Source organism: Monodelphis domestica, chromosome 3 (genome assembly GCF_027887165.1).
Source record: "Monodelphis domestica isolate mMonDom1 chromosome 3, mMonDom1.pri, whole genome shotgun sequence".
Classification (NCBI taxonomy): Eukaryota; Metazoa; Chordata; class Mammalia; order Didelphimorphia; family Didelphidae; genus Monodelphis; species Monodelphis domestica.
In genome coordinates this window covers 484,700,090-484,713,772 of record NC_077229.1, presented here as the reverse complement: position 1 = coordinate 484,713,772, position 13,683 = coordinate 484,700,090, and the positions used below count along the sequence as shown (strand labels likewise).

The 13,683-nt window shown below is 37.8% G+C and overlaps 1 long non-coding RNA gene across 3 annotated transcripts in view; it reads left to right on the top strand.

Annotated features, from left to right (window-relative positions):
* Nucleotides 1–13,263, top strand: part of LOC107651695 (uncharacterized) — a 29,083-nt gene extending 15,820 nt beyond the window's left edge. Inside the window, exon 4 of one of the 3 annotated variants that reach the window (XR_001628509.2) lies at nt 12,209–13,263. This is a non-coding gene — a long non-coding RNA (uncharacterized LOC107651695). The other 2 variants (XR_001628508.2, XR_001628507.2) reach the window with 2 other exon arrangements.
* Nucleotides 13,264–13,683: the final 420 nt, after the last annotated feature.

Here is a 13,683-nt window from a genome sequence, read left to right as displayed (position 1 = left end):
CACCTACCTCTCAGGGTTATTTTTAGGATTTAATGAGATAAAATGTGTACAGGGTACCTGGCACATAAGTACTATACTCTTTCCTTCTCCCCTGAAAGGGGATCTTCTATGGAATGTGTCAGAAATCTGTGTTTGGACATGTTACCCTTTTATTGATGACCAGAATGAAGTATAGATGGAATGTTGTGATTTAAAGCAAAATTCTAAGGTCCCTCTCTAGGCAGCTAAGGCAGGGTTTTCCTTTAAAAAGTATTGAACCTATCCTCTAGATTATTGTTTTTGACTCTTTGCAAGGGGTTGGTGGTTGGATTTTTTTTGTTGTCATTTTTAGAGGAGGTACCTGGATTCAAACCAGAGACCTCTTTGATGTGCTCTAGAATTTGAATTGGCTCAAGGGACTAAGACCCAGGCTATTTACATAGCTTCCCAATAGCATGAGAACAAAATTAGCCATGACATAAGGGACTAGAGCTCTTTCTTCTTTCAGTCTTTGGACTGTAGAAAAGCAGCATGGACAACTGTGGAATAAAAACTATGCTCATCTAATTGGATCCTCAAGGAATATTCTTTCCTTCCTCTGAATGTCTCTCTCTCTCTCTCTCTCTCTCTATATATATATGTTTTGTTAACTATTAAATGGCCTACAAGTATCTCATTGTGTTCTAATATTTGACCCATATGCCATTAGACCAGCCTGGTCAGCTCTGGTCTAAGACAAATGATCATCACATTTGAAAGATGATAATCCAAATCTGCAGAGGATAACTACGGCAAATGTCATAGGTGGCAGGATCTCAAAAGTGCTCCAATATTGAGGCTAGGACATTGGGTTGATTATGAAAAGATTAAATTGAATAGGGAGAAATGTAAACTATTATACTTGTACTTAAAAAAAAAAACCAAACCCTACAAGATGGAACAAACATAGCTAGTGGGCAATTCAGCTGAAAAAAAAAATCTAAGTTTCTTTAGTGATTTGCGATTTGCCAGTTCAATATGAGTCAGTAGCATGATATGGTGGCCAAAAAAACTACCATGATCTAAGGGTACTTTAGGAGAGTCTTGATAAGGGATCTCACTATCTTTTTTGCACCACATTAGGGAAAAACATTCCTAAAAAACATCAAATCCTGTGGGTTGAGACCTCAGGATCTAGTGGGGCCTTTGCTCTGGAGAGAAGGGAGTTTGGAGGGTTGTGGTAGGTGCTCACCTTTGGGCAGTAGATATTTACCTGGGAATAACCAAGTTTAAGTTATTCTTGAAAATTAGATGCAAAATTTGTTTTTATACTGATGGAGGTTTATAAGCACTATCACTGTCACTGTTTATAAGTACCTCCAAAATTTGGGGACTAGCACCTGGTATATTGTATTAATTTCCAATGTTATTGTGTTCCATTCCAGCCATGTTTTTAAAAAGGTTGTCAGTGTCTGGAGGATGTTTGGAGAACAACTAGAATCTCAATTTCTCATCATGAGACTACTGAAAAAAACCCAAAAAACCAAAAATGAGATATTTAGCTGGAGGAACAGAAGATTCAAGTGAAACATTATCTATTGTTATTTTTAAAAAACCTTTACTTTCTGTCATAGAATCAATGTTAAATATCTGTTCCAAGGTAAAAGAGTAGTAGGAACTACTAAATGGGAGTAAAGTGACATGCCCAGGGTCATGTAGCTAGGAATTATCTGAAACCACATTTGAACCTAGGACCTCCTGTCTCCAGTTTTGACTCTCTATCCAAGGAGCCACTTAATTGCCTCTAACTACTACTCTTCTAACATATTTCAGGGCAGATGAGGGCAGAACTTGAAAAATAGATGGCTGTTAAAAAGGGGCCAATTTTAGCTCCAAGTTCTTTACAGTTAGAGCTATCTGAAAGTGTAACTTATCTGCCTTGGGAAGTAGTGGGTTTCCCTTCACTAGAGGTCTGTAAAGGGAAGCTGGATAACGAAGCATTGGGAATATAATAGTGAAAAATCTTTTTTTCCTCTCAATAATAGGTTGTACTATCTATCAAGATAGTCTTTGAGGAGAATCCTTCTCACTCCAAGATTGTGGTTGAGAGCCCATAGGAGTTGTGAATATAAGGAGAAAATAAAGCAAGCATAGGTTGGCTTTTTTTCCTTTTTTTTTTAGGTATATGAATTGTTATTACTTTAAAACATGAGTTTGTCTCAAGTGACACAGGCTTATAATGTCTATTTCATTGGTGATATCTATCTTTTCCTTCTGAAATGACATTTGCTAAATAGAATGCTTTTTTAAAAAACCCTTAACTTCTATCTTAGAATAACTACTGTGTAATTGGTTCCAAGTCAGAAGAGTGGAAGAGCCCTAGCCAGTGTTGGTGAACCTTTTAGAGACTGAGTGCCCAAACTATATCCTGATGCTGCATTTGAGCCCTCGCCTTACCCCAGACAGGGGACAGAGGAAATGCTTCCAATGTCATGTAAGAAATGTCCTCAGGCTCATGGAGAGGGGAAGGAGAGCAGCCCCCTCAGGCACGTGTCCCTTGGATTCACCCACAATTCACCAATTGTAAGCCAACGGAGGTTAAGTGATTTTCCCAGGGTCACACAGCTAAGAGGTATCTGAGACCAGATATGAGACCAGGACCTCCCATCTTTAAGCATGGCTCCCAATCCACTAAATCACCTAACTGTTCTCTCGATATGTTTTTAATCAAAGGAGAAGAAAGTAAAGGAACCAATGGAGGGAAAAGAGTGAAAGTGTACAGAGAAGGGGGCAGGTGGATGGCTCAGTGGATAGAGAGCCAGTCCTAGAGACCAGAGGTCCTGGGTTCGAAGTTGGCCCTAGACACTTCCTAGCTGTGTGACCCTGGGCAAGTCCCTTAACCCCCATTGCCTAGTCCTTGCTGCCCTTCTGCCTTGGATTTAATATACGATCCCAAGATGGACGGTAAGGGTTTAAAAAAAAATTTTTTTTTAAACAAAGTATATGGAGAAAGTACAAACTTTTACTTTGAGACAAGAAAGAAAATTATTCTAAATTGTGAAAATAATTCTATTAAGGGTGTGTTATTTAAAAAAAAGTTTTAAAAACCATACCACTTGCTCCACTAAAATTAATTGATTAAAATTTATAGACTGATATCAGCATAAAGAGACCAGAATTGTGATCATCTGAGATGTCACATATTAATAAACTAGCAAAAAACAAAAACAAAAACAAAAGACCCAACATTTAGATCAAGAGTTTTTCATCTTTTTTGTGTCATAGGCCTCTTTAGGAGTCAATCTGTAAAAGCCTGTGGACTCTTTCTTGGGACAGTGTTTTTAAATGAGTAAAATAAAATATATAGGATTACCGAGGAAGCCAATTATAGTGAAATACAGTTATTAAACTATTAAGAAAAAACAATCAAGTTCACAGACTCCATGTTAAGAACCTCTGATTTAGAACCATAGAGAATTAAGTCAGTTGAAAATAGAGAATTAAGTCAGTTGAAAATGATAAAAGCAGGTACTAGACTGTGAAACTGCTTTTTTTAAGGACATTTAATTTCACATATGGAAAAACATCCTATATATACACTTGGTGAACACACATTTATTAAGCTCTTATTATGTGCCAAATTCAGTGAAAAATACTGTGAATAAAATAAAGGCCATGCCTGTCATGAGCTCACTTTCTGATGGGGAAGATAAACACAAAAAGAACTAGGTATGTATAAGACATGCACAGAGTAGATGGAAGATTCTTATATGCATATATATACATATATATATATGTATACTTGGGTGTGGATATATAGAAATAATATTTTCTATAGACATTTTAATGGACATATATATGGATATGTCTATATAAAGCCAATAATTGTAGATATATATTCATATATCTACAGAAAAGGATATATATGGGTATATATTCATATAATGTATGAACACATAATTCATAGAATAATTCATAAATTTAAAACTTCAGATATACATATGTCTATAGAAAAGGATGTGTATGAACATATATATTTATAGAATTGATACCTATATAGATATATATGTAAATATACATGCATATACTTACATGCCCATATGTGCTTATATGTGAATATGCTATCTCTTAGAGAATCTAAGTTCTTTGTAATCTGATATATAATAAGTGCCTAATCATTAATGTTCACTATTTCTCTATTATATATCACAATAATCACTAATAATCACTAATTATTGAGGCAGACGTGAGAGACTTCAGAAAGAAAGGGAAATGGAAGAAAGGAAAAGGAAGAAAAGAAGTTTGTGCTGTCCAGAATGACCCTGGAGGTCAATGGTTGTAGCCCTTATCCTGATCCGTCCTACTCTCAGAGACATCTAGGCTTCCTTACTCGAATATAAAAGATTTTCCCAACTTTTCCCACCCTTGCTTGGAGGTCCCAAAGTCAGAGGCCATTTTGATGATTATTTTGTTCAATGATTTCAACTTTGCCATTCAATTCAATTATATTGGTTTTCTTCTTCTCTTCCCTATTTTATGTATTATATCCAAATGTGGGGTCTAAAAATTTCACAGGCTATTTCCATTCATTCAAAGCCATTTTAATGGTAGCATTGGGATAGGATTGAAGCCTACTGTATGGGGCATGTACATAGTAGTGAGCTGTAGGGCCTGGCTACTTCTAGCAAGATATATTATGTCTTGGGGGCAACTAGATGACTCAGTGGAATGAAAGCCAGGTTTAGAGACTGGAAGTCCTGCGTTCAAATGTGGATTCAGATATCTCCTAGCTGTGTGACTCTGGGCAAGACACTTGACCCACCCCCATTGCCTAGCCCTTGCCCCACTTCTGCCTTAGAACCAATACACAGTATTGATTCTAAGATGGAAGGTAAGGGTTAAAAAAAAAAAAAGACATTATGCCTTGTTCTCTTTACCAACCGGAAGCTTTTGGTTGGCTCTCAAGTGCTATTTCATCCCTTTGGCCATTCCATGCTAAAGGTAGGGACATGGGTTTCAGCAGGGCCCTATGGCCACTAGACACTAAGAGCTGGCCACTGAGTAGACTTTAGAGAGAGGCAATTTCTGCTCTGTCTTTTTCTTCCTTCTGAAAAGAAGACCTGGTTTTTCAATAACTATGCCATGGACTTCTGGAGGTACGTGTGTTGCAAAATGGGAATTTCTTGTTCCTCTCCCACCTGGACAGCCACATGAGTGAGAGTACAATGGGCAGTGAGTACATATGCTTGTCCAGTGAGCTTGACACTGAAATTTAAATCTATGGCTGCCTTTCTGGCTTTGTGCTTTTTGGTCTGAACATTGACTGAGTGGCTCTCTAAAAGACGGATGTTCCTAGCCTTGGCTGCAACCTTGTTAAGATAGATGTTCCTAGCCTTGGTGGCAGCCTTGTGAAGATGGATGTTCCTAGCCTTGGCGGCAACCTTGTAAATCCAAGAGCTCCTAGCTCCAGGATCTGGTTGCCCAGCAGGAGGAGAACTCTAAAGTAATTTCTCAGTGCCATTGTCAGGTTGATAATACAGATGAAAGGATTAAGAGAAATGAAGCCATGTCCTGGCTTGTCAGAAGATCTCCCAGGACCTTGTACAAGTTCCTTAGCTTAGAGGGAAAAGTGGAACACCTGGGCAGGCTTTGTGTGCTTTGGAGTCTTGTCTTTTGTGTTAGAAGAAGTAAATATCTGCCTTACACCTGATTTATTTTGTACGTTGAGTACCTATGTAGAAAGGACCTTGTTAATCCTTTTTTTGGGAGACCTCAGATTTAAGTTTTATCGAGGGGATTGTCTAAGAGTTTTATTTTGGGGGCAGCAAGATGACTCAGTAGATTGAGAGCCAAGTCTGCAGACAAAGGAGGTCCTGGGTTCATGTAGGGTTCCAGGTATGAACGAATCATGAAAGTATTAAAGATGTATTCAAAAGCTGACTCTTATGAGCAAAGTGCTCATGTACCAGACTTATGGATAGATTTCCAATATTTCACACGATTGATCTGAATCCTTGAACTGAACTGGAGCTCAAATTTTGTGGAACTCAAACCTCTACCCATGTCTGCAGTCTGGAAGGCTGGCCTGCAATTTCTATAGCTTCTTTGTAATGGCAAAGACACACAGCATTTGAATGAGATGGTGCCAGGGCTATAGAAGAAGTAGGGCTTCCAAATGAGCTTCTGTTCAGGGCACTGTCTATGCCATTTTGTTGGTATCCTTTCTTTTGATTGTTGTTGATTGCTAATATGATGCTCATGTTTCTACCCTACTGTTCAAATGTGACCACAGACACTTCCTAGCTGTGTGACCCTGACAAGTCACTTAACCCCAGTTTCCTAGCCTTTACTGCTTTTCTGCCATGAAACTGATACTTGTTATTGTCAACTCTAAGACAGAAGGTAAGGACTTAAAAAAACAACCTTCAATGTTATCAAGTAATTAGGCATCCAGGAGGTACAGTGGAAAGGATACTGGGCTTGGAGCCAGGTAGACCTGAGTCCAACCTCAGACACTTAATTACTGTATGACCCTGGGCAAGTCACGTAATCTCTGCCAGCTTTAGTTCCTTCTTCTATAAAAAGGAGATAATAATAGCACTGGTTTCCAAATGAATTAATTCTTTAAAGGGATTAGCTTTACTTAGCACAGTACCTAACTAACAGGTGCTTAACAAATGATTGTTTCCTTCCTTCTTACTCTATCATCTTTTACCATTTTGTGCTGAAGCTAAAGTCTTGTCTTTGAACTCTCACCACCTTTGCAGGTGCTACTCTGGAACTACCTCCCCAGGGTCAAAACTTCAAACTGCCAAGGCACACAGGGAGGCAATTAGTTGATAGCCACAGCTTGAATAGGAGAGACTATGCCTGAATATGGTTTCTAGAGAATGCAAAATTTTACTGAAGCTCATAGCAGCTAGAGCTTCAAAGCACTTTGGAGAACCACTTACTCCCCTAATTTTAGGGTTGGGGAAACTGAGTCACCAACAGATGGAGTGACCTGCCCAAGGTCACAAGGCAGTTGGTTGTAAAGAAAGGACTAAATCTAGATCATCTGACTAAATTCACTGAATCCATTATTTGCCCCCATGTTCTTTAGTATGTAGTATACAACTAAAGATAGAGGGAGTATTGTATAGTGTCTAGAAAGCCAGACTCAGAGTCAGGAAAACCTGGGTTCAAGTCCTATCTCAAATATATATAGAGTAGTGCAGTGGATAGAGTGCCAAATCTGGAGTCAAGAGGACCTGGCTTCAAATCTGGCCTTAGACACTTCCTAGCTGGTTGTCTGGGCAAGTCACTTAACCCTTACCACTCTTCTGTCTAAATATTGATTCAAAGTCAGAAGGTAAGAGTTTTAAGGAAAAGAAAAAAGACACACATATATAGACATGCTACTGAGTACGTTGCTTAATTTTTCAGTGACTTTGGCAATATTCTCAGTCTATATATTGCAGAACAGTTGCTACCTACATTAGCAAAGATTTCCCCCTTCATTTGTTCCTTAAGCTAATTGGGCAGTGGAAAGAACATCAGCTTTGGAGTCCAAGGAGCTAGGTCTAAATCTTACTTCTGACCCATGCTTACTTTCCCCTATGACCATGGCCAAGTCAAACTTAATCTCCCTGGGGGCCTTAGTTTCCTCATCTCTAAAAATAAATGAGGAGGTTCAGCAGTAAGGATTCTGAGGTTCCTTCTAGCTTCATGATCCTAGGAAATTATAGATATGCACCTTCCCAAAGGACCATAAAGATCCTAAAGATAAAGGCACGTAATGAAACTCATGTTTGTACGAAACCTTATAAAGAATTTTCCATGATCTTTTTAAAAACCTTGTGCAAACCTCTCGTGAGTTAGGCTGAATATATGTTGATATCATCATTTTATGGATGAGTAAGCAGGATGAGAGGTGAAGGGACTCACCAGAAATATGATGACTTCGTAAATGGCAGATGGAGACGTGAATTTAGAGTCTGACCTGAATCTTTGAGTCTACTAATAGAATTAAATTTAATATCTGAAAGCTGAAGCATGGTACTAATCACATCTGTGTACATCCCACATAGTAGCCCTAGGATCTTGGGCCATCTACTTAATAATTCCATACTTCAGTTTCTTAATTTGTAAAATTCATTACCTTATATTTCTGGGGGATGATATGAAGAAAGCACTTTGTAAAATCCTGAACTAGTACATACTGGTAGGTCATTACAAGGATGTTATCACTAGGATTGCAAACTCCTTGAGGACAGGAGCTGTCCCTTATTTATCATGGAACCGCCTCTGAACTGCCTATTACAGCCTCTTTTATGAGGCACACTCAATATGAACTTGTTGAATGAATGCAGACGTGCTTTCCTAAAATAATCCCATGGTTGTCATGGATTTGCTGATATTGTGCCCACATCCCACAGTCCTCCTACTCTTGAATGCTCTATAAATATAAATGAATTTTTGGCACTTCTCTTTTTTGGATTTCTATTAAAGAGCATGCTAATATAAAGTGAGAGAGTTAACAAAAGCATCTTTGTTCTAAATCTCCCGCAAAAGCTCATGCTTTCTCATGCTCCATGGTACTTAATTATTTTAGAAAAGGCGAAGGGGTCAATCCAGAAGCGTTACATATTGTAGTGAGAAATCAGGAAACTAGAAGAGCCAGTGTCTTCCACCTGTTAAATATTCCAAGCAACCAGCTAAACCATTAGCTAGCCATTTCACATTGCAAATGGCAATGCAAACAGCACAGGTAGGAATGTCAGGTTTAGTCCATCCAACAATTCACCGAATTAAGGTAGTAATAGAGTTCTGGTTGTGAAAAATAGAGTTTAAACCCTACAAACATTTTAGCAGCAATAGAAACTCCTGGTTTGTGGAACAAAGTGCTGAGCAGATTTCATGATGGGATTCTACAGATGCAAAATTGCAAAGGGAACCAAAATAATATTCTTGTTTAGAGGTGGAGTGCTCATTGTGCTAGGAGTAGCTGTCCAGCTGAGCTAAGCACTCTTTCCATGCAAATCTCTTCATTGGCTGCAGTAGCTGACTAATGGAACAACTGGAAGCAGATGCTTTGGGCGGATTAGAGCCAGCATTCAGCCTGTTTATCTGGCTCTTCTGGGTTTGTATATCACTTTCTGGGTATGTCTAGAGGCATAGGGAGTAGGCCAGGCATTTCAATGATATAAGGAATTTGCAAATGAGGAAACTCCCATTACCATTGTAGGCTGGCACCTTCTCAGCCATTAAGCAGGTAAGAATTTGCCTAAAAACACTTAGGACCAAGAAGCACCAATTTAATTTAATTTGTCCATTATGTTAGCTGCTGTCTCTGATGGCAGCTCTCTGGAAATCCCATGCTGACTAAATGATATTATCCTAGGATATGGACCTTAGGAAATGTGAGGGATGGTCAGGATTCTTTCTGTGGTATTCCAAAGAGCTACCCTATCAAACTCACTCTCACAGGTTAGGTCTTCCTTAGGATGACTATCCCATATTCAAGATAAACCCTGTGGATTTACATTCCTAAAACTATTGCTCATGAGCTCCCACTGACTTCAACTGTCATCCAATTAACTCATTTGACTGCAAACGCATTTTTTGCTGAAATGGTATAGCAAGAAAAATGGGAACAGAGTATCTTCCCCATAGTCCTCAGCAAACGCAGTGTAGCTCTTCTTTAAGCAAATCCGCCCCCCCCCCCCATCCCTCAACTGAGTATGAACTATGAACTTCACAATTCCTTTAAGCTCTAAATTTGTGATGATCTGATGATCAGTCATCCACATTGTACCATCAATTGACCAAAAAATACCCATGGCTAGGAAGGTCCTACGCATGTCACACCTCTGAATGAGATATTTTAAGTTACAACAAAATGGTTTCAATGGTCACATCTTACATAGGAAGACAACCTCAAAGTTGGAATGAAGGCTTTGACCTTTTAACTGAGTTGATTGTTACTTCTAGTTAGCTTCACTATATTAGGTTGTCATTAAATTGTCTGATTATCTGAAAATAATGATGCAAAAGAGGTTATTTCTCTGAGAGATTTTTAAAAAATGATTTTGAGCACATCAGACATGTAGGTGATATAGTGTATAAAGTCTAGATTTAAAGTCAGGAAGACTGGCCTCAAGTACTTGCTAGTCATTAGACATGGCAAGTCGTTTGATCTTCCTCAGTATCAATTTTCTCATCTGTAAAATGGGGATAGCAATAGTACCTCCCTCACAGGGTTGTTTTGAGGCTCAAATGAGATAATATATGGAAGGCATTTTACAAATAAAACAACCAAACCTTAAAAGTACTATAAATATGTTGGTGATGGAATACTATTGTGCTAAAAGGAATAATAAAGTGGAGGAATTCCATGGAGACTGGAACAACCTCCAGGAAGTGATGCAGAGCAAAAGGAGCAGAACCAGGAAAACATTGTACACAGAGACTGATACACTGTGTTATAATCTAACGTAATGGACTTCTCCATTAGTGGCGGTGTAATGTCCCTGAACAGTCTGCAGGGATCTAGGAGAAAAAACACTATCCACAAGCAGAGGACAAACTGTGGGAGTAAAAACACCAAGGAAAAGCAACTGCTTGACTACAGGGGTTGAGGGGACATGTCTGAGGAGAGACTCTAAATGAACACTCTAATGCAAATACCAACAACATGGAAATGGGTTCGAATCAAGAACACACGTGATACACAATGGAATCGCACCTTAGCTATGGGAGAGGTGGGGGGGGGGGAAAGAAAATGATCTTTGTCTCCGATGAACAATGTTTGGAAATTACCAAATAAAATAATATTTTAAAAAAGTACTATAAAATGGCAGATATTAGTTAGATAGAGCCAAGTTAGAAAAGAAATTTAGGGCAAGTAAACCTCAAAGTTCATTAATAAAGTGCCTTATAGTCAAAAAAGTATTAGACTAAAGATCTTCTAATAAGAAATTATAGAGTTACAGAGTTAAAAGGAACTGGGAAAGGTTACTACTCTCCATCTAAGCAAATAATCACAACCTAATAGCTAGTAGTTAATTTTAAAATACAATAATTAATGAAACAAAACAAAACGAATTTATTAAAAAAACACACAACACAAATGGCTCCTAGTCTTTTGCTTCTGCAATTGGGACAGAACAGCAAAATGGGAGAGAAAATACAAAGTTGAAAATCAACCACTAACATTAATTTAGTTGTTGGCACCCATTCTGTAGGTGGTACCCATTCTGTTCATTGATCAAATAGTTGTTCTTTTCCCTCCAATTCCTTAAAATCTCTGAGAGAAGGTGATTCAATTTCCTTCCTGTCCCATAATACTTATAATTGGTAAACTGGTAAGTGTCAAGAAATTCAGTAAATATTAAGGATTGTGGGAAACATCCTACTAGCCCCCTGAATCTCCTTGATTTAAACAATAAATACATTCCAGATCTTTTTCTTCTGAGCAACTGCTATTTTAAAGTCTTTGGTCTTTCACCTTTTTTTTTGTGCCTATTTATAGTTTCCTTGATCTCTGTTTCATAATCTTTCTCACCATTTCCTTTAGTTTCCTTCCCTGGATTTATCAGTGAATTTCTTTCTGCCTAAAGAGTATTGGATTTGAAAACCAGGGAATCTTGAACAAATTCCAGTTAAGCTGTGTGACTTTGGGCAATACATTTGACTTTTCCCTGGTTCCGTTTTTTTTTTTCCTATTTGCTGGATAAGATAGCCAGAATAAATGATCTCTAAGGCTTTTTCCAACTCTAAATCCTTTACTTCTATCATCTTTCTCCTAAATCTCCTTTCCCTCAATTTATAAGTTTCTTTTTCCTGAGTTTTAAATGTCTTGCTTTTTTATCATTTTGCTTAAAAACCTCAAATTCCCCAACTTCTCCAAATCCCTCAGGCCTCTAGCTTGATGAAATTTCCCACACTGATGACCAATACATGCTCCTCCTCTTTCAAAGATCTCCTGATCTGGAACTTTGGGGCTCCCCCTCTCTAGAGAAAGGTTGGCTGCCTGCTGGTTACCACAGATACCATCAGGATACAAGCCAAAGGGGGAAGGAACTTTCTCCATCAGCAGGTGGAAGTGGGCTGGTCCAAGAGACCAAAATGTTCCTTGTAAGGCTGATCACCATCCATGTCAACAGATGCTTATTAAACACCCACTAACTGTGGCAATAATGTTAGAAAGGCTGACTTTTTCTTTCTTCTGAGTTGAGAGATAAACTTGGTCTGCTGTTATTACTTCCAGGTAGCAACAGCCTTAATGCCTATTATCTCTTGGACAACTCAGAGATGTATGTACCTGGACTAAGCAAAGGACCTAAGTGGACCAAGATAAGGCTTCAGTATCCCCTTGTGGCAATAACGCCATTCACTACATGAGAATCATAAAAAAAAAATGACACCCCAAAGGCTTTGAGTGCTTTTTTTCCCCTGCTATAATTTACAAGAACAAATTCTTATGGGACACATTAACACTGCTGCTAGCAGGCAGGCAACAGATGGAAAATAAATGGGCTCAAGAGCTTTGAGGCCATTATTGATGCTGGAAGTGAGTAGTTAGGCAACAGGAAGTAAATATAGATAAACAGGAGGACAGAGACATTTACTTTCAGTCTTTTAGGTTATACAAAGGAGAAAAACTTGCGTCAAGAGTTAAGGAGGGATGTTCCCTCCTTGTTCTTGCTTATGACAACTTTGACAGAAGAACTATAGCATCTTTTATCCAAAGACAAATTTCTTTGCCTTATGTGGCTGTATCTTTTTTTTTTTTAAAGGGAAGGTTTGTAGGCAGCTAGGTGGTTCAGTGGATTGAGAACTAGGCCTGGAGGTCCTCTTTTTAAATCTCTTCTCAGATATCTCATAGCCCCAACCCCAACCTTTATTTTTATGATTATTTTTGTGATGTAATTTGACATTTGTCCATAGTCTCAGTTCTTTTTGAGTTATGTCTTTTTTTAAAAACTACAAATATACAATCAACAACAAAAATTAATATGTAAATATACAAAGAACCACAAGAAATGACAAGTAGAATGATTTCCAAAAAGCCTGGAAAGACTCATATGAAGTGATAAAAAAGGGAAATGAGCAGAACCAGGAGATATTATATATAGTAACAGCAATAAAGTATGATAATAGACTGTGAATTAATTTATTAACAGCAATGCTAAAATCAAAGACAACATCAAATAACTCAAATGAAAAATGCTACCTGTCACCAGAGAGAGAACTGATAGAATCTGAACACAGATCAAAGCATACAGTTTTTCACTTTATTTTCTTCATGAATTTTTTCCTTTATGTGTGATGTGTATCTTCTTTCACAACATTGTGAATATGGAAATATGTTTTGTATGATAGCATATGTATAATCCTCTCAGGGATAGGCTGGGGAGGAGAGAATTTGGATTGCAAAATGTCAGAAAACAAATGTTGAAAATTGTTTCCACCTATAATTGGGGGAAGATACATTAAAATGTTACTGGAGAAAAAAAGAACAAAGAGAATTACATTGACATTATGGATTTCCATTATGTAATTTAATTTTTTCAAAAGTGTAGTTTAGATTTAATAGAATAGTAGAAAACTTATCTTGAATAGTCCTTTCCTGAGTATTTTTAACTTTCTTCTGTTTTATAAATGTTCTATTGTCTTTTAAAAGATCTTTAATTTTTAATTTTGTTTTTCACATCTATCATTACCCACTCAGTTATCTACCTT